A 20,057-nucleotide genomic window follows, 5' to 3' on the forward strand; every position below is an offset into this window, starting at 1 on the left:
ATGCCACGCCTCTCGGTTTTGATGGCCTCTAGCAATTTGTGCAGCAATGAAGCGTAGTATGTCCCGGTAATTGTAGTACTCTTTGCCAGAAAATCCATCATCAGAATAGGTGCTGCTCAGCGCTGGTCCCAAAAGACCGTGAGCATGACCTCGCTCGCCGAGGGTTGGACACGTGCCTTCTTCGGAGTTGGTGAATCAAAATGCTTCCACTGCTTCGACTGGACCAGTCTCTGGATCATAGTGATGGACCCATGGGAGCACGTGACACGTTCCGCCTCCTGGAAAGGTGTGAGCAACCGTGAAATCCAACATGCAGACAACATCCCCGTGTGTAAATGGTCATGGATGATGTTTTCTATCGACTCTAAAATGATATTGACATCCTGGGCTAGTTGGCGAACGGTTATGCGACGACTCTCTAAAATGGCGGCTTCCACTTGCCGGGTGGTGTGTTCATCAATGGCGGACTGTGATTACACGGGAATGGGAGCCGTTTCCAACGATGTCCGACCACACTTGAATTGACAATATCAGTGTTTGACTACATCATACGATGGTGCATCCTCCCCATAAGACTCTTTCATCTCACCGAAAGTCTCCCTTGGTGTGCGGCCTCTCAAGTACAGAAACGTGAAGGCCGCTCTGCATTCAGCTGACTCCATTACCACACCTTACTTCACCGAGGCACGTGTAAAAGAGAAACTGTTATGAGTTCAGAGATGCAAAATTACACATGACCGATAGAAATATGTATCACTATGAATGTACAATGTCAGCCTTCTTCAATAAACAGAAGTAAGTCAGTGGAAATCGTCAATGAACATCCCTCGTATGAACGCCCCTGTCCCAATCCACCTCTCTCTTCTCTACTTCATGTGTTTCCCAAACTCACATCGGCTATCACATGTGTTGAGCTCGTCTGGGTCCCCGCCATTCTAATGGTGACAAACGAACTGCAGTGTTCCCCCAGTGGAAAGGACGTTTAGTCCATGAACCGCAGTTTAACCAAGCATGATCTACTTTTCCCCCAGACAGCCATTCCACCAAGTTGCTAGCTACGTCTGCAGACTTCAAATTCCATATTGATTCTGTCTTGCGAAACCTTTCCACTCCCTCCCTCTCCACCTCTGCCAGTGTCTGCACTTATCTCCTGCAGACAGGGGAGCAATGGTCGCGATTATTTTCAAAACATATTAGGAGATGTTCAGCCACCTCTACTAACGACCCTGATCATGATCCTGTTTTCGTATTCCCGGTCTGTCTGCTGCATCATCTCTGTACACCAGTGATCGCAGCACGTTTTAGTTCACTCCAATGAATTATGCTGATCTGTGTAATGAGGCTGCATGCGTGGTTGTATGTATGTAGTCGTTCATTTCTCTGTCCCTGTCTTTGTGTGTCGGTCTCTCTGCAAGTTGTCTTCTTTGTTCACACATACACAGTCTCTGGCCTACCTGCCTGTCTGTCTGTATGTATGTCTCTGTCTCTGTCTCTGTCTCTCTCTCTCTCTTGTCTGTGAATGTAAAAAAATAAAAGAGTAAAAGAACGTAAAGAACGTGTTCTTTCCTCCACTGTAAACATCAGTGGTTTGTTATCTTTTAAATTTCCACTTCGTTGACTATGTGTCCTCTTTCGATTTCATTTGTCTTGTCGAAACCCTTGTAGAAGAATGTAAGTCTTTAGTATTTGAATGTTACATTGAAACCTCAATTCCCCTGACAGCGTGGCTACATGATTAAGAATGATTGTCAGAAGGTGACTTACTACCTTCTTCCTATATCGATAAATCAGCGTCAACGCGTCAACACAGGCACGAATATGAGCCAACAGGACTGTGATACTTTCTTGAAATTATTTGTCCGGTTTTTCGCAGACGACACAATATTTTTTAAGAGACTGCCACAGATTTACAGAAGGGTCTTACTGCAATAAGACAGCATTGTGAAAATGGACATTAAAGGTGAATGCTAAAACAATTTCCAGGGGTAAAGTAAGAACATTCGCTGATGTTTACATCGGTGAGGGAAAACAGAGTTTGTGGGTGACTTTCAGTACTTGAGACTGAAACTTAATTATGATAGTAAAATGCATGTTGCCCAACGTGACTTACGACCGTGCTTTGAGAGCAGCGTTTGCACTTCTGAGGAGAACTTGCCTGCTGAAGCTTCCTGTTGAGCAAGATGCTTATTTCACAGTGTTACCAAATGATTCTGTTACTGGGGTACCAGAGTTTTTACAATCAACAATGCACTGTCTGTTAACAAACAAGCTAAAGCTTCCTGCTGGTCAATATGCTTATTTTACAGTGTTGCCAAATGATTATGTAACTGAGTTATCGAGGTTTAGAACAAATAACAATGAACTTAACTGCCTGCTAACAAACAGCGTTTCAACAAAAATGTCAAACGAACTATCTGCACCAGACAAGCTCTAGAAACGCAGAGGAGTCATTCTCCTTTGCCCCTCTCTGCCTTCCACCTGTTTTTTCTAACTCACTCTACATTGGCCATCAAATGTCTGGTATGAGATCTCATTACCATGACGGATGGACTGGGATATCTATTTTCCCCAAGTGGGAAGAGCATTTGAACGCGTACAGCTAGCGTTAACTAACCATCATTCTTCTGACAGTCATTTCAGAACATTCCCGGACACTGTTCAAGCCGTCTCCACTGACTTCAGTTTCATATTGATTCTGTCCTGAACCCATGATTCCGATTCCCCTTCCCTGTCTGCACCATCTCTTGCAGACTGTGGCCCAGTGGCCGCACCGTGTAATTCCAGTGAATGCTGCTGATGATGCTGTGCAGTAAAGTTCCCGTTCATGCGTATTGTGTGTATTTGCCCTGGGCCCAGCGCTTGGCTTGCTTATATCACAAATTCACATAAGCTTACAGTTGGGCCAACAGCAAAGTGAGAGCTACATGATCAGTGGTTTCTCTGTTGCAGTGGGAAGTCGTTTACAGCTTAGTCTTTTGTGAAGGACTATGACTCCGAAATTAGGAGACAATATTGCACTGGCTCTCAGTGCCGCAGCCTTGAGGCCTAGTTGGCCTTTAGGATCCACACCAACCCAAACTGTCCTAAAAAATTTTTCGGTTGAGAGAGTGGGTATGCAACTTGACCCAGACACTCTCCACTATAAACACATTCTGATGCCTCCTCTCCCGTTCTAGTGGTCATAGTCGGACGCGACTATCACACACACACACACACACACACACACACACACACACACACACACACACGCACACACACATAATGTATTTGCCCACTCTCTCTCCTCCTCCTCCTCCTCCTCCCCCTTCCCTTCATTTCTCTCCCTCACCCTCTCTCTCTCCCTTTCTCTGTACTCAAGCAATTTGTCAAGTATATGTCAGAAAATTGTCATATTTGTTTGCCACTTGCCCCCTGTGCCCCATCCTCCTCCTGTTCCCCCTCTCCTCCTCCGAACTCTTCATCTCCATCTCTCTGCCTCTTTGTCTGCTGAAGCTATTTGTCTCGTACGTGTCAGAGAAAATCACCACAACTCTTTGCTTCTCTCACTCTTTCTTTCTTTCTGTCTGTCTGTATGCCTCTCTCTCTCTCTCTCTCTCTCTCGCTGTCTTTCGCTCTCTCTCTCTCTCTCTCTCTCCCTCTCTCGCTGCCTTTCACACACACACACACACACTCTCTCTCTTATATTGCTTTCTTTCTTTCGTTAACTTGTAATTTGTATTAATTCGTTTTCCTTACGATCTTTTACCCATTTTCATAGGCGTGGGCTAGATGAGAAGAAGAATGAAAACATCACTGCTGGCTTATTTGATTACGCTCGGGGTAAAAAAAAAAAAAATCATTCCTTCGTTCAGTCATTCGGTCGCTCGTTTGTTGTTCATACACCCATACTCTCTCTCCCGTCACTCATTCCCTCTACTTGTCTCTGCCACATACTTCCTTTCTCTGCTTCTTTCATTCTCTCTCTCTCTCTCTCTCTCTCTCTCTCTCTCTCTCTCATCCTCTCTTTCCCTCCATCTCTCGAACACCAGTTCACCAATTCATTAAATACGTATCAGAAAACCATCACAACTAAAATCAAATTGGCATGAGAATCGTATTTAGGGAATGAAATATGATTTGTGTTAATGCCTTATTCGGGCTCTCAGCTCAGGATCCTCAGCTTGGAACGTGTATGTCAGCAGAATGGAAGAGAAAAAGATGGGTGGTGTATGATGTAAGGACAGACAGACGCTGCTGGATCATCCTTGCTGTCTGTAGTTTAATGAGAAACTGCCATCCATGTCACCAGTTATATTGGGTACGGGCTAGACTTCGATTAATAATGATAATGATAATGATATTTATATAGCTCTGAATCTTGTGCAGAAACAAATCAAAGTACTTCATTATCATTCTGTATTTTTGTTGTTGACGTTGTTATTGTTTTTCTTGTTCTTGTTGCTGTTGTTGTTGTTGTCCATTTCACTGTGTCTGCCTCTGTCTGTCTGTCTGTCTGTCTCTCTCTGTGTAAATTTTCCAGTCAGCATAAATTAGCATTACTCATGGCTTCTCGGCATGGACAGACCATTCGCAATTTGTCAATTTATTTGTCTAAAGCATTCAGACTGCGATCAACTCTGGTGTCTTAGAACACTGAAGTTTGTTCTTGATGATATGACCGCTTATTTCTTGTTGTTTTTCTTACATGATCATGTGTATGTACCCCTTCATGAGGGGCAATGGCCTATACATGAATAAATCATCCGTATCCGTATCTCTGTGTGTGTGTGTGTCTCTCTCTCCGTGCCTATCTGTCTGTCTCTCTCTCCGTCCAACTTACATCTCTATTTTATTTTCATTTCTGGGTCTCTGTCTTTTCCAGATCCTCACCCACCCCATACCTATTTTCTTTCTACCCTTCCCTCTCGTTAGTGTATCATCCTTGCTAAAACCACTGACCAAGTAAGGAAGGACCTGCTATGAGCAAAACATTCAGGGTTCTAACAAACCTTGGGGAATGTAGCTTGTGAATACGTGAATTGTTGCAGCCTCTTCTTGTTTTGTTTGACTGAGAAGCCCGTAACAACTTTACAGCTGTATGCAGGCAGCCAAAGAGCTCAAAACATAATTGATTTTTTCTTTTTCTTTTTACGGAAGGGAGAACGAAACTATGTTCAAAGGAACCACGCCAAACAAAAACGACATTTCTTCTGCAACTGCTGAATCAGTAAAACTCGGCAGTACACCTATCTGTCTTTTCCAGCTTAGCCAAGAACCTTGGTGTTACTGTTGTCAGCACACTTCCCATGCAACGGTTCATCAGTAAGACTTTACGATCTTGTTACTTTCTGTTTCGAAGGATCAGACACTGTTGGCAAATATTTGTCTACTGACGTCACATCCGTGCTTGTCGCACCTCTCAGTCTCTATGGTAACTTTCTCTCTCTCGTCTGCAGTGCCGACTTCATCAATCAATTGACTACAGCGCATACAGAAATCTACTGTCCTAAGGGTGGAGGTAGGAGATCCGCCTACATCCTCCCGTCTTAGTTACTTCATTGGCCTTCTTGTCTCAGAAGTAATGATGTAAACAATCAGCATCCATCGCTGTAAATACGTACACACAAAAAGTGTTTCTTTATACATGTGTCACTGTCTTCACACTGTGCACCTCACACCAGCCGCCGAATCATTCCGCCTACACACTGCCTCCTGTTCAAACAGTCGTCGACCCATTCTGTCTCTGAACGAGCTCCCTTCTCAGACCACGCTTTCTCGCAGATCCGACGCTTTCTCGAACATTCCGAGAAAGGGTGGGGATGGGCGTGAGGCTGGGGTTCCCCACGCTTTCTATTTATTTGTGAGAAGGAGTGGGAAGTTTTAATGTGTATACGCACGCAGAAAATCAAATATATACGTTAAAGATCCTGTAATCCATGTCAGCGTTCGGTAGGTTATGGAAACAAGACCATACCCAGCATGCACCCACCCCCACCCTACCCCGAAAATGTAGTATGGCTGCCTACATAGCGGGGTAGATATACAAAAGGGTCATACACGTGAAATGTTACATATCTGTCTGAGTGTGTATGTGTGTGCCTGACATTTGATTGAATGACACAGGAAACGAATGATGAGCGCTCAGTGGCAGCCGTCCGTCGGTTCCACTCAGGTAGGCAGCCTGTTGCGCAAATGAACCCGTGTTTGTAAAGCGTTTAGAGTTTGGTCTCCGACCGAGGACAGGCGCTATATAAGTATTCATATCAATCAATCAATCAGTCAATCAATCAAAGTGTTCCTGGTTTTATTATCATTATCATTATCAAAACATGTCCTTCGTCATCCGTGTCAGTCTCTTGTCTTTTCGTGTAAAGAAAAATGTGCGAGAAAGCGTGGGCTGAAATCTCCCTTTCTCTTCAGCATCATTTTGTCAGCCCCGGAAGCTCGCCCGTTTTCAAAACACTGTCTCTGTTCACCTCTGATTTTGCATGGCAGTGTAAGCGTTCTCTTCCTTTTGTGTCAGTCCCCACGTTTTCTTTAACCTGGTAATCTGTTTCTGAACGTGCATGTAAAATTATAAGTGCTTTATTTTTGTTGTTGTTGTTGTTGTTGTTGTCGATTTTACAAACTCATACCATCCTTGCTAGGTGTTTATGTGTGCGTATGTGAACGGGTGGTCGGTATGGTGATGTGTTGTTTTTACAAACACGATTTAGCGCTTTGATACACCATTATTGTCATTATTCTTGTCGTTACTGCTATTGTTGTTAGTAATAATAATGATGATAAATACTGAATAATGATGATGATGATACTGATGATGATGACGATGATGATGATGATGATGATAATGTTATCATCATCATCATCATCATCATCATCATCATCATTAGGAGTAGTGGTGGCGTCTGTCTGTCTGGAGTTTCAGTGCTTATAAAATATAATGGAAGTCAAAACATCCTTATTTCTAAGAACAGAAACAAAATACGGGCTCTAGTGAGAGACTGGTAGTACCGTTATGAATTGACTTACAGACTGCAGTTTTTATACGATAAAAGAATCTTCTAAAATCATTAAAAGCAATTTAGAATGGTTCCATTTTTTACATATTCTTTTTTTTTCTGCGAATTGCGAATGGCGTTTTTGTCTTGTTGAGCAAATTATTAAGTTTAATCGCCTTTTTACTACCAACTCAAAAAACAAAACAAAACAATATCCCCCCCCCCCCCCCAAAAAAAAGAGAGAGAGAGAGAGAGAGAGAGAGAGAGAGAGAAATATATGTATGTGAACAACACAGCTTAAACGATTAACAACAACAACAACTTAAAAAAAAAAATAACACAGAAGAAGCTAGCAAAGACTAAAATATGAAAGATATGAACAGGATAAAGCAGTCCATAGAAATCCCCAATGTTAACTAACGCAAACAGGTTCCAGCCTGTGCAATCCAAGCAGTCCCCGTGGAAGTTTTGGTCAGACCACCATTCACACACAGTTCAACTCGAGGCAAACTTTGGTTTGGAGTTTAAAACGTCTAACAAAAGAAGCGGAGCAGGAAGAAGAAGAAAAAAAAAACACACAAAAAAACCCAGAACGATGAAAGCTAACACAAGAATCGATGGGGGAATAAAAGGAAAAGGAAAGAGAAGGTCCGTTTTTTTTTTTTTGTAACGACTGTCGGGGAGATTCATCTCTGAGACTGTGGGAAGCTCTTTTCACAGAGAGAAATCGAACTCGTAGTTTTTTGGGATTTTTTCCCCTCCGTCAATTATTTTTTTTTTCTAACCAAATTTAGGTGGTAGGGAGACTTAGATATCTGTGACGAGTTTTATTCCGTCTGGGGGTACCTCGCAGACTGCTTGGAAGACAGACTACTGCCAGGGTAAAACAAAGCAAAAAAAAAAAGAAGAAGAAAAAGAACAAGCCCAAAAACTATTCTTAAAAACACTAAAAAAAAAAAAAAAAAATCATTGAAAAACCATAGATCAATGTACGTCACAGCACAAACTAAAGTACGGGGACTATAGAAAGTTAGCAGTAGCTTAATATTGGATTGATCTCTTCCCGAAAACGGAGTATGGCTGCCTAATTGGCGGGGTAAAAACTGTCATACACGTAAAAACCCACTCGTGTACTTGCGAGTGAACGTGGGAGTTGCAGCCCATGAAGGAAGAAGAAGGAATGATCAAGAACTGGACTTGTTCCATGAGATTTCATTTCTGGTTGTGTTTCTATCTCAAGATGTCTCCATGCTCTTTCTGTCTTCCTCTACCCCCGTCTCTCTGTTCGTCATTGTAATGCTGAGCCATCTCCCATCCCGGACTTACTCATTTGTTGAATCTTGTAGTGTTGCTCGCCATGTCAGTTAGAGTGTTAATGGAAGGGATGGAGGATAGGACGAACGATGAGAGAGAGAGAGAGAGAGAGAGAGAGAGAGAGAGAGAGAGAGAGAGAGAATACGAATACGAATACGAATACGAAATTGTTTATTCAGATTTAGGCCTAAGCCCCTTACTGAAGGGGTAAGTCACAATTATATCAATCACACAAACACTTTTCAAAAACACATTGTTAAACATTTACACTTCAGATGCTTGTTATGTTTGACAATCTATGTTGATATTATGATCTAAGTTATAGCAATACGCAAACGCTTTAAGGCATTGTAAATGTATAACGCCACATTGCACAATACAGTTTCATTTCTGGATGACATTAGCAAATTGAATCTAAAGCGGCATGGGTTATTATAAAACTTAGGCTGGATATGTTTCAACCTTAAGTCAAGTAAACAAGGACAACAAAACATAAAATGAATTTCATCTTCTTCTGACTGATGGCATAAACGACACAACACTTTCTCAGCTCTTTTTTCACTGCATCTTAAACGATGACAGGCAATATCTGATACACCAAGCCTAACTTTGGTCAAAGCACATTTCACATATCTATTCATTTTCATTTCAATGTATGGCTCCACATTATTTGTCAACTTAAACATCTTATATTCAGCAAATCTGTCACTACTCTGAATGTGGTTATGCCAGTCCTGCCATCTACAATCAACAATTCTTTGTTTGAAATATTTTATGAACCATGAAACATTTTCAACACCCTGGTTATCCCAGACATAAGAAAATCCATAAGAGCACAAACACTTTCGAATACCTGTAACCCAAGTCTTTTTTCCGTTATTGTCTAAGTTATACAGCATCATGTAAGCCTTGTATGGTAATCTATAATTATTCATTCTAGTTATCTTTAGCCAGTATCTAATACACTTTACATATGAGTTTATATATATTGGATATCTACCAAGTTCACCATAAATTAAATCGTTGGGTGTTCGCCTATCAACATTTAAGAAGCGTTTCATGGCAAACATGTGCAATCTTTCTATTTCAACATCATTCTCAAAAGCCCAGATTTCTGCACCATACTGTAAAATAGGCTGTACCTGAGAATCAAACAACTTAGCAAATACTGTGTATGAGCTACAATCTAATCTATATATAACATGAAGTATAACCATAACAGCTCTCTTTGCCCTGTTTACTAAATCTTGACAGGCATAAGTAAAACTGAGTCTGGTTGAAAAAAAGATCCCAAGATATTTATACACATTTACCACTCTTACAGTTTCATTTCCATATGACCATCGTTCACGTCTACCTAGATAACCACCCCTACGAAACACAGTGATATTTGTTTTTTCCATGTTTACTTTTAAGTCCAATTTCATTGCTGCTTCATATAAACTATTCAGCTGTCTTTGCAAACCTACAACTGATATTGATAACAAGATCATATCATCAGCAAAAAGCAGCATAAACAACTCTATCAAATCAAAAGTCACTCCATGTCGTCCATTTTCAACAATTTCAAGGGCAATCTCATTCACAAACAACGAAAATAGAACAGGACTGCACACATCACCTTGTTTCACGCCTCTTGTACAATTCACAAAATCTGATAATTTCGCTCCACTTCTTATCCTAGCTTTAACTTCTCTATACATACTTTTAACACATCTATACAGTTTACCTCTAATTCCATTTTTTAACAAAACCGGCCATAGTAACTTCCTAGAAATTGAATCAAAAGCTTTTTCAAAATCAACAAATGCAACATACAATTTTTGATTATTGGCAAATTGTTTTTGAACAGCAGCTAATAAAATAAACATGTGATCGATAGTACAGTAATCTTTCTTAAAACCAGCTTGATGTTCACCTGTTATGTTATTCAAATTAACCCATTCCTGTAATCTGTAATTAATAACAGAACTATACAGTTTGCTACTTATGTTACATAATGAAATTCCTCTGTAATTGTTCGTGTTATTGACTTTACCTTTCTTGAACAATGGTAGAATAATCGATTCAGACCAACTTTGTGGATATATGCCATTATCAAATAAATGATTAAATAGTCTAACTAAAAACGTTATTGTAGAATCCCCTGCATTTTTGAAAAACTCACCAATTAATTCGTCAGGTCCAGCTGATTTCCCAGTCTTCAATTTTCTTACTGCTAACAATACTTCTTCTCTTGATATTGGTCTGTTTATTCCTTCATCTCCTTCACCTACGACATCTTCATCTAAAATATCATCTTCACTGTACTCCTCTGCTTCCTTTTCAAGGACATTTTTAAAGTGATCAAACCACTGAGAGAGAGAGAGAGAGAGAGAGAGAGAGAGAGAGAATCGGGAGTGACATACAGAGATGGACAGACTGCAGTCATATATACTTCACCACACGTTCAAACGCGTGCGCACACACACACGCGCGCGCGCGCGCACACACACACACATGCACACACACACACACAACAACAAAAAACTAAAGTTTATAAAAACCTTTTGGGTTGTAATTGAATCCTCTTAGTTTTGATACGACGTTTCGGACCATAGGCCCGTTGTCAAGTGATGAGAAGAGGACAGTGTGAAAAGGAAAGCCTGTGTGAGGAAAGGGTGATGACATCTCACTGCTTTCTGTTTTGGTGGGCCATGCACACTAAATACTTGCTGATCACCATTCAGTGCCATACGTATTCACTCACACACACACACACACACACACACACACACACACACACACACACACACACACACACACACACACACACACACACACACACACACACACACACACAAAACAAAACAAAACAAAACAAAAAAAAACACGTCGTGTCAAAACTAAGAGGATTCAACTACCACCCAAAAGGTTTTTATAAACTTTAGTTTTTTTGTTGTTGTTGTGTGTGTATGTGTTTGTGTGTGTGTGTGTGTGTGTGTGTGTGTGTGTGTGTGTGTGTGTGTGTGTGCGTCTCTGACCACGTCTTTGAAGAATCCCGCAGTCATTTTTGTCTTCTTCCCATACACACACACAAATATACTCACACACACACGCACGCACACACACACACACACACACACACACACACACAACCCCCCCCCCTCCCCCCGCACCTCCCCCCCCCTCCCTGCCCACACACACACACACTCACATTTGTACACACAGATGCGTGCGCGCATAACACGTTCGTTTAAGGTCTGTATACTGGGAGTCGCCAGCATATTGTACGTGGATGGAACAGGATAAACGGGAAAAAAAATATTTAAAAAAGCACACAGTCCATGTATAATCACCCAGGCAGTACGTCTCGGAACTCAGTCTTCTGAAAATGAGCATGGCCATTGTCTGAATGCCACACGGATTGGGTGACAGACCACCGAAGGTCTTTCGGAAATCCAGCGAGTGAGATAATCAAATCCGAACAGAGTTGAGTTTGAGAAGATAGAGGTGGCGATGAAACGGTGTCTAGAATTGATCCTTGCATAAAAATGGACTGCGTTCACAGCTCTTTTGAATCGATCATAAAGCGTTTTGTGTGAGAGATCGTGAGGTTCTGAAAATATGGGTGAATGCGTGAACATAGTTTTTGCGTGTGTGTGTGTGTGTGTGTGTGTGTGAGGCAGACAAACAGAGACAGCCATACATAGTGAGACAGGGGAATGAGAGACAGACAGACAAACAGACAGACAGACGGGTGTGTGATGGTAGGGGTGGTAACGGAAAAGCAGGGGTGGGGGTGGGAGGCAGGAGGAGAAAGTTAATACTCCGAGCCAGAAGCGACATTACCCGTACTTCGCTATACAACGAATACCGACGACACATGTTCTTTTCGTAGCGTAGACACAGACTCTTTTTTTTTTCAAATGGTCGACACAGACACTTTTCCATAAGTTCGACACACTCTTTTCCATAGGGTCGATACACACTCTTTTCAAAAGGGTCGACACACTCTTTTCCATAGGGTCGACGCAGACTCTCTTTTCCAAAGGGTCGACACAGACTCTTTTCCAAAGGGTCGACACAGACTCTTTTCCAAAGGGTCGACACAGACTCTTTTCCAAAGGGTCGGCAGACTCTTTTCCAAAGGGTCGACACTTTTTTTTTTTTCCCAAAGGGTCGACACAGACTCTTTTCATCATAGGTCGACACAGACTCTTTCTTTCATACGTCGACACAGACTATTTTTCCAAATGGTCGACACAGACTCTTTTCCAGAGGGTCGACACAGGCTATTGTTTCCAGAGGGTCGACACAGGCTATTGTTTCCAAAGGGTTGACACAGACTTTTTTTTTCCAAAGGGTCGACGCAGACTCTTTTTTTTCCGAAGGGTCGACACATGCTATTGTTTCCAAAGGGTCGACGCAGACTCTTTTTTTCCCAAACGGTTGACACAGACTCTCTTTTTTTTCCAAAGGGTCGACACAGGCTATTGTTTCCAAAGGGTCGACGCAGACTCTTTTTTCTATAGGGTCAACACACTTTTCCAAAGGGTCCACACCGACTCTTTTTTTTCTTTTTTTTTTTCAAAGGGTCGACAGATTCTTTTTTTCCAAAGAGTCGACTCAGACTCTTTTTTCCCTAGGGTCGACACAGGCTCTTTTTTTTTTTCCAAAGGGTCGACACAGATTCTCTTTTCCAAAGGTTGACACAGACTTTTTCTTTTCTTTTCAAAGGGTCGACACAAACTCTTTTTTTCCAAAGGGTCGACACGGACTCTTTTCCAACAAGCTCCACACAGCCTGAATGAATGGTTAACTTCTGTTTCTCGTGCATCTCCTCCAAGCCCCTAGTCGGCCCCTTCTAATTTCCGTCCCTTTCTGTTGACTTGCATGTCTGATGTGATTTCAGACAGGTTGCCACAGAGGCAACTGCCACAAGCTGCACCCCGTTGCCCCCATTCCCTTCCCTTTGGTCGAGAAGATTTTTTTTTTCTTTCTTTTTAGCTGAAGTTGATGAATGGATGCAGAGAGAGAGGGGGGAGTGAGGCAGAGAGAGAGAGAAAGAGAGAACTCAGAACTCGGAGAGAGATAGAGAGAGGAGTGACATGCAGGGATGGAAAGACTGCAGTCATGTATACTCCACACACACACACACACACACACACACACACACACACACTCTCTCTCTCTCTCTCTCTCTCTCTCTCTCTCTCTCTCTCTCTCTCTCTCTCTCACTCTCTCTCACTCTCTCACACACACACACACACACACTCTCTCTCTCTCACACACACACACACACACACACACACACACACACACACACACACACACACACACACACACACACAGATACTGGCACAATATTCGTATATTCGTGTACGCACATGTAAATCAAGTTGTCAAGTTCGTCCACTGATTCAGCAAGATTCATGAGTTAAAGGCTGTGTCTTACCGACCAGTAGTGACAGAGAAAAGATAGTGTGGGCAGGGTAAAACCAGGTTAAAACAAACATTGAGAAAATACAGTGTTCGAATAGGGAATTGAAAACATTTTACAGCGAAAAGGCTGTCCGGTCTGATTTACGTTGTTGCTCCGATGTGGGAAGTTCTTATGTCTATCAGTTCAGATCGATTCGATTCTTAAGTCGTTTCGTCTGGGGAATAGGAAGGCAAGAAATCAAGATGTCTGTATCGAGGTCTAACTTGACCGGATACTTTCCCTCTCCCATTGCCCCCACCTACCCACCCACACGCACGCACGCACACACACACACATACACTCTCACACACACACACACACACACACACTGTGTGTGGGTGGGTGTGGGTGTGTGTCCGCGCACGCGAGTCAAAGGCATTGTTAAAAAACGACCGCTTCAAATCGAAGCATATATAGTTGGAATATGATTTGATATCATTTATTGCTTGTGCTCCACACTGGAAAGGTGTGTCCCGATGATTTAGCTTCGGGTGTTGTGGACGTAGATTCGGTTTATGACAGCTATAGATCGATCATAAATTTGATACTTTTTTTTTCGGGGGGGGGGGGGGGGGGGCGGGGGGGATGGTTCTGTCTGTAACAGTATTGTCTTACCAATAACAACAAGAAAGGCAAGGCCTTCAAGACTCACTTGTGATACACTTTAAGAAAATAGAAAATAAATAAATAAATGAAAACTTATAAAAATTAGTTTGTTGAAATATGTTCTCTATTCTTTATTATAATTATATAAAGGTTCGCGCAAAAAACAAAAAAACAAAAAAAATAATAATAATAAACTCAACAGCGCAGATTCGACCCAAGGATGTTCGGATTGAGAAAGGTTTGTTTTTTTTTTCCATTTGGCTGACGCGGGTTCAACAATGACTTTCAAAAAATATTATTTAAGCATGTACTTAATAATAAATCGGTAGCGGCAATCGAAGTGTTACCGCTTTTTAATTCATGCTATTTGGGTCATTTAAAAATGTCTTTTAAGTCCGAGGTAAAGGAGACGATCCCACACACTGCAATATGTTTCCGTTTCTTTATAGATCTGCAGAGATCCGTGTTCGACAACTCTTTGCAGCAGTCACTGAGAAACTACGACACGGTCCATTCAGTTTATCTTGTCTGTTCATTCTAGTTATTTCAGTATCCACTTTCAAACATTCATATGCAGTAAACACGTCAATGATTATTTAAGAAATTCTTTTAATTCGGCGGTAAAGCAGAGTTGCCATCGCGTCAGGCTTTGCATCAGTTTTGTCAAGATCTGCACAGACCAGTGTAGACAAGGACTATAACTCAGTCAAACGGTCGATTCAGATTTTCTTTTATGTTCATTCTGGTTAATTCAGTGTCCACTTTAGAAAATTCATATGCAGTAAACACGTCAATAATGTAGCTAGTGTCACTGTATGCGTTCTGTCCAGAACTTGTATTTCTTTGCTTTTAACTGCGAAGAAGAAGAAAAACGGGGTCATAAGATTGTCTTCATTCGGGCAGCTGCAAAGGGGTAACAGCGTTTTCGGATTCCGGATCGACGGGCGCAATAGCCGAGTGGTTAAAGCGTTGGACTTTCAATCTGAGGGTCCCGGGTTCGAATCACGGTGACGGCGCCTGGTGGGTAAAGGGTGGAGATTTTTCCGATCTCCCAGGTCAACACATGTGCAGACCTGCTAGTGCCTGAACCCCCTTCGTGTGTATATGCAAGCAGAAGATCAAATACGCACGTTAAAGATCCTGTAATCCATGTCAGCGTTCGGTGGGGTATGGAAACAAGAACATACCCAGCATGCACACCCCCGAAAGCGGAGTATGGCTGCCTACATGGCGGGGTAAAAACGGTCATACACGTAAAAGACCACTCGTGTGCATACGAGTGAACGTGGCAGTTGCAGCCCACGAACGCAGAAGAAGAAGAAGAAGAACAGGATTCCGGATCGAGAATCAACGAAATAAATTGCTGATGATTCGGAAACACGGCTAAATTCGGGAGACTAACAACCCGTTATTGGTATGTCTGTGAAGACTTTTTTCCTTCTATTTTTAAGCCAAATTTGGTATTGGCAGAAAAAAGTATTTCCAGAGAAGTGGCAATGTTAAAGTTTACCACGGACACACAGATACACACACAGACAACCGAACACCGGGGTATAACATAGACTCACTTTGTTTACACAAGTGAATCAAAAAGGAACTAATAGGATCAATAGCGATACTTTTGTCAAGTACAAGCTTTGCGAATTGCTTGGTTATGCGCAAATTTTGAACATTTGACTTTTCTTTCTTTTTTCTTTTTTTTTTTTTTTCATTACACCCATTATGATGCTTGCTAGAAAATGTTAAGTGTGTGCATTTTTTATTTCATAATATAATTCTTTGTCAGATGAAAAGACACAAGCAACGTAACACACTTCCATCGAGGATTTAGCGATCAGCCAGCTGGAAGCTGATTGAAGGAATGCTTTAATTAGTGAAGTAAGGAAAGCAGTATAATTCGTGTAATGCCTTGGACAAAACGTTTAACATTATATTCCGACGTCTTATTTCGTTCCTGTTCTTGATATAATCCTTTGTGGCCAGCTTTGGAAAGTCATCGGATCGTGATTTTTCTCCCTCCCACTGACATCAAGAACACCACTAATTTGTAGGAGGATAACGGTTCACTACAATTTCCGACATATCTTATGAGTCCACGGGGTATTGAACTTAACTGCAGGCATACGAATGGCTCTCTGGCTAAGATGTATTTCGTATGGCTCCTTCTTTTTTCTTTTTTTTTTAAGTGGATCAAATTCTCCTTTTCTCTATGTACTTGGCATACGTCACAGAAGCTAAATTAAGCAATGACCTAAATCTTTCACCAGGACTCTCTCTCTCTCTCTCTCTCTCTGTGTGTGTGTGTGTGTGTGTGTGTGTGAATACTAAATTCAAGGCGTCGTTATATCGGGTAGACTGATAAATATCAAATTTTGGTGTACCGCATATGCACACATCAATAATGCTCTTCTGAAGTCTTCGTGGCGTTTTGCACCACCGTTAACGCTCACATTCTTGGAACTCGTCTGTGTGTGTGTGTGTGTGTGTGTGTGTGTGTGTGTGTGTGTGTGTGTGTGTGTGTGTGTGTGTGTGTAGTGTGTGTATGTGTGTGTGTGTGTGTGTGTGTGTGTGTGTGTGTGTGTGTGTGCGTGTATGTGTGTGCCTGTCTGTCTGTCTGTCTGTCTGTATGTCTGTATGTATGTATGTGGGGGTTAGGGGGTGCAGACAGGAACGACATGAAGAACTTCTATAACGGCCTGAAAGAAGTCTACGGTCCCACCACCTCCGGATCTGCTCCACTCCTCAGTGCTGATGGTTCTACCCTGATCACTGACAAGGACGGGATCTTTGAGAGATGGGCTGAACACTTTGACAGCGTACTGAACCGCCCCTCCACCATCAATGATGAAGCCATCGACCGACTCCCCCAGGTGCCAGTCAGTGAGTCGTTGGATGCCATTCCAACTTTGGAGGAGACCCAGAAAGCTATCCGTCTGCTATCCAATGGCAAAGCCCCTGGCTCAGACTCCATTCCAGCTGAGGTCTACAAAGAAGGTGGTATGGCGCTGACTGAGAAGCTTCATCAGCTGTTCCAGCTCATCTGGCAGCATGAGGCAGTTCCACAGGACTTCAAAGATGCTTCCATCATACACCTGTACAAGCGCAAAGGAAATCGTCAGGCCTGTGACAACCATCGTGGAATATCCCTGCTGTCCGTCGCAGGCAGGACTCTGGCCAGAGTGCTACTCAACCGTCTCATAGCGCACCTTGAGCAAGGTCTCCTACCAGAGAGCCAGTGTGGCTTCCGGAAAGAACGCGGCAGCTCCAGGAGAAGTGTCAGGAACAGAACGCCAACCTTTACTCCACCTATGTCGATCTGACCAAGGCCTTCGATACTGTTAGCAGAGATGGCCTTTGGAAAATCATGGCGAAGTACGGATGTCCCAGAAAGTTCATCACCATCATACGGCAACTACACGATGGGATGCTGGCCCGAGTCCAAGACAACAGAGAGACCAGAACCATTCCCTGTCTCCAACGGAGTCAAGCAAGGGTGTGTTCTTGCCCCAACCCTGTTCAGTCTCATGTTTTCAGCCATGCTGATAGATGCCTTCAGAGACGCTGACGTAGGCATTGGCATCAGATACCGCACAGATGGCTCACTCTTTAACCTCAGGAGGCTTCAAGCAAAAACCAAGGTGAGAACAAACACTGTCAACGACTTCCTGTTTGCTGATGACTGCGCTCTCAACGCTGCCTCCGAAGCTGACATGCAACACAGTGTCGACAAGTTCTCTGCTGCCTGTGACAACTTTGGCCTCACAGTCAGCACAAAGAAGACTGAGGTGATGCACCTGCCAGCTCCAGGAAAGCCTTACGTTAAACCAAACATCTTCATCAACAGGCAAGGACTGAACGCGGTGGACAAGTTCACATACCTGGGCAGTACACTCTCTCACACAGTTGTCATCGACGACGAGGTGAATGCCAGACTCGCCAAAGCCAGGGCTGCCTTCGGCAGACTCCATAAGAACGTTTGGAACAGAAGAGGCATCACCCTGGAGACGAAGCTCAAAGTATACAAGGCCATAGTTCTCACCACACTGCTCTATGGATGTGAATCATGGACGGTCTACAAACGCCACGCCAAAAAGCTGAACCACTTCCACACCACCAGCCTCAGAAAACGTCTCGGCATAAAGTGGCAAGAGAAGATCCCTGACACAGAGGTGCTCACTCGTGCAAACTTGCCCAGCATCTACACCATCTTGATGCAGGCCCAGCTGCGCTGGGCAGGCCATGTAGTTCGCATGCCAGACCACCGGCTCCCCAAGAAACTGCTGTACGGCGAACTCCAACATGGCAAGCGCTCCCATGGAGGCCAAAAGAAGCGCTTCAAAGACACTCTGAAAGCTTCTCTGAAGGCCTTCAGCATCAGCCACGACACATGGGAGCTGAATGCAATGGACAGACCAAAGTGGCGTTCAGCTGTCCACAAAGGCGCCAAATCCTGTGAGGCCAACAGAATCGCTGCAGCAGAGCAACGCAGACAGGCCAGGAAAAGCAGTGCCAGCAAGTCCCCGACAGCCGCCACCATCCCCTGTCCACACTGCGTCAGAACCTTCCGGGCGCGGATTGGCCTGACCAGTCATCTGCGCACCCACAGAGCCCAACCCACCAACCCCCAGGATGACTAGATGGTCCTCGTCGATCCCGACGGACGAACCACACATGTACGAGTAGTATGTATGTCTGTCTGTGCTTCGTCTTCTTGTACTTCTTTTTTTTTTCCCTTCCGATTGTGTTTATAATCATGATAATGATAGTTATTTTTTGATGGTGATAAAGGAGGACTGTGACAAACAGGAAAGAATGGGAGGGGCGGGCGTTGATATTTGTTGAAATCGAAGTTGTCGGAAGAAACAAGAAGCATGGAATACGAAACTGTTATTTCCTTTTCTTGTTTCCTAAATCCAGGGATCTATTTTGAAGGCAATTTTCGTGGAGGTTATGACCAGTTGCCTGTGGTGTTCGCTGATGCGTGCATTGCAAAAAGCACGAAACATTTCGCTTGATCATGTCCCTGAATTCAGGATATTAAGTTAGGAAAGTACCCTACGAAACGTACGTACTGGAGTGATACCAAATACACATCCAAAGACAAATTGAAAGACGCTAAAATAAGACAGGGTAGAAAGGAGAGTGGGGTTGGGGTGGGGGTTTTGACATTTGGCCCATTTAAGTTTTTTTTCTGGAATTGATTCTTTCCTCAATGTGACATCTTTCCCCCCTCTCCCTCTCCTTCCCCTCCCCATGTTATTCCAAAGGATGCTGCAGAATTTTTGCTTTGGGGCTCACTTGTCTCCGTCTCTGTTTTTGTGTGTCTATGTCACTGTTCTCTCTCTCTCTCTCTCTCTCTCTCTCTCTCTCTCTCTCTCTCTCTCTCTCTCTTTGTGTCTCTGTCTCTGTCTCTGTCTCTGTCTCTCTCTCTCTCTCTCTCTCTCTCTCTCTCTCTCTCTCTCTCTCTTGCCTGTGGCGTTCGTAGATGGGTGCATTGCAAAACGCACGAAAAATATACTGAAACTATATGCTGCGTGTCCTTTAGCAAGGACAAATTGGAAGAATGGGCCATGCATAAAATCTTCATCCTTGAATAAAAAACGTTTTGAGTTCCGAGTTTTCTCTCTCCCTCTCGCAGTCTGTCTGTTTCAGTCTGCTTGTCTGTCTGTCTGACTCTGTCTCTGTCTGTCTGA

This window comes from Babylonia areolata, chromosome 24 (assembly GCF_041734735.1).
Source record: "Babylonia areolata isolate BAREFJ2019XMU chromosome 24, ASM4173473v1, whole genome shotgun sequence".
Taxonomy (NCBI): domain Eukaryota; kingdom Metazoa; phylum Mollusca; class Gastropoda; order Neogastropoda; family Buccinidae; genus Babylonia; species Babylonia areolata.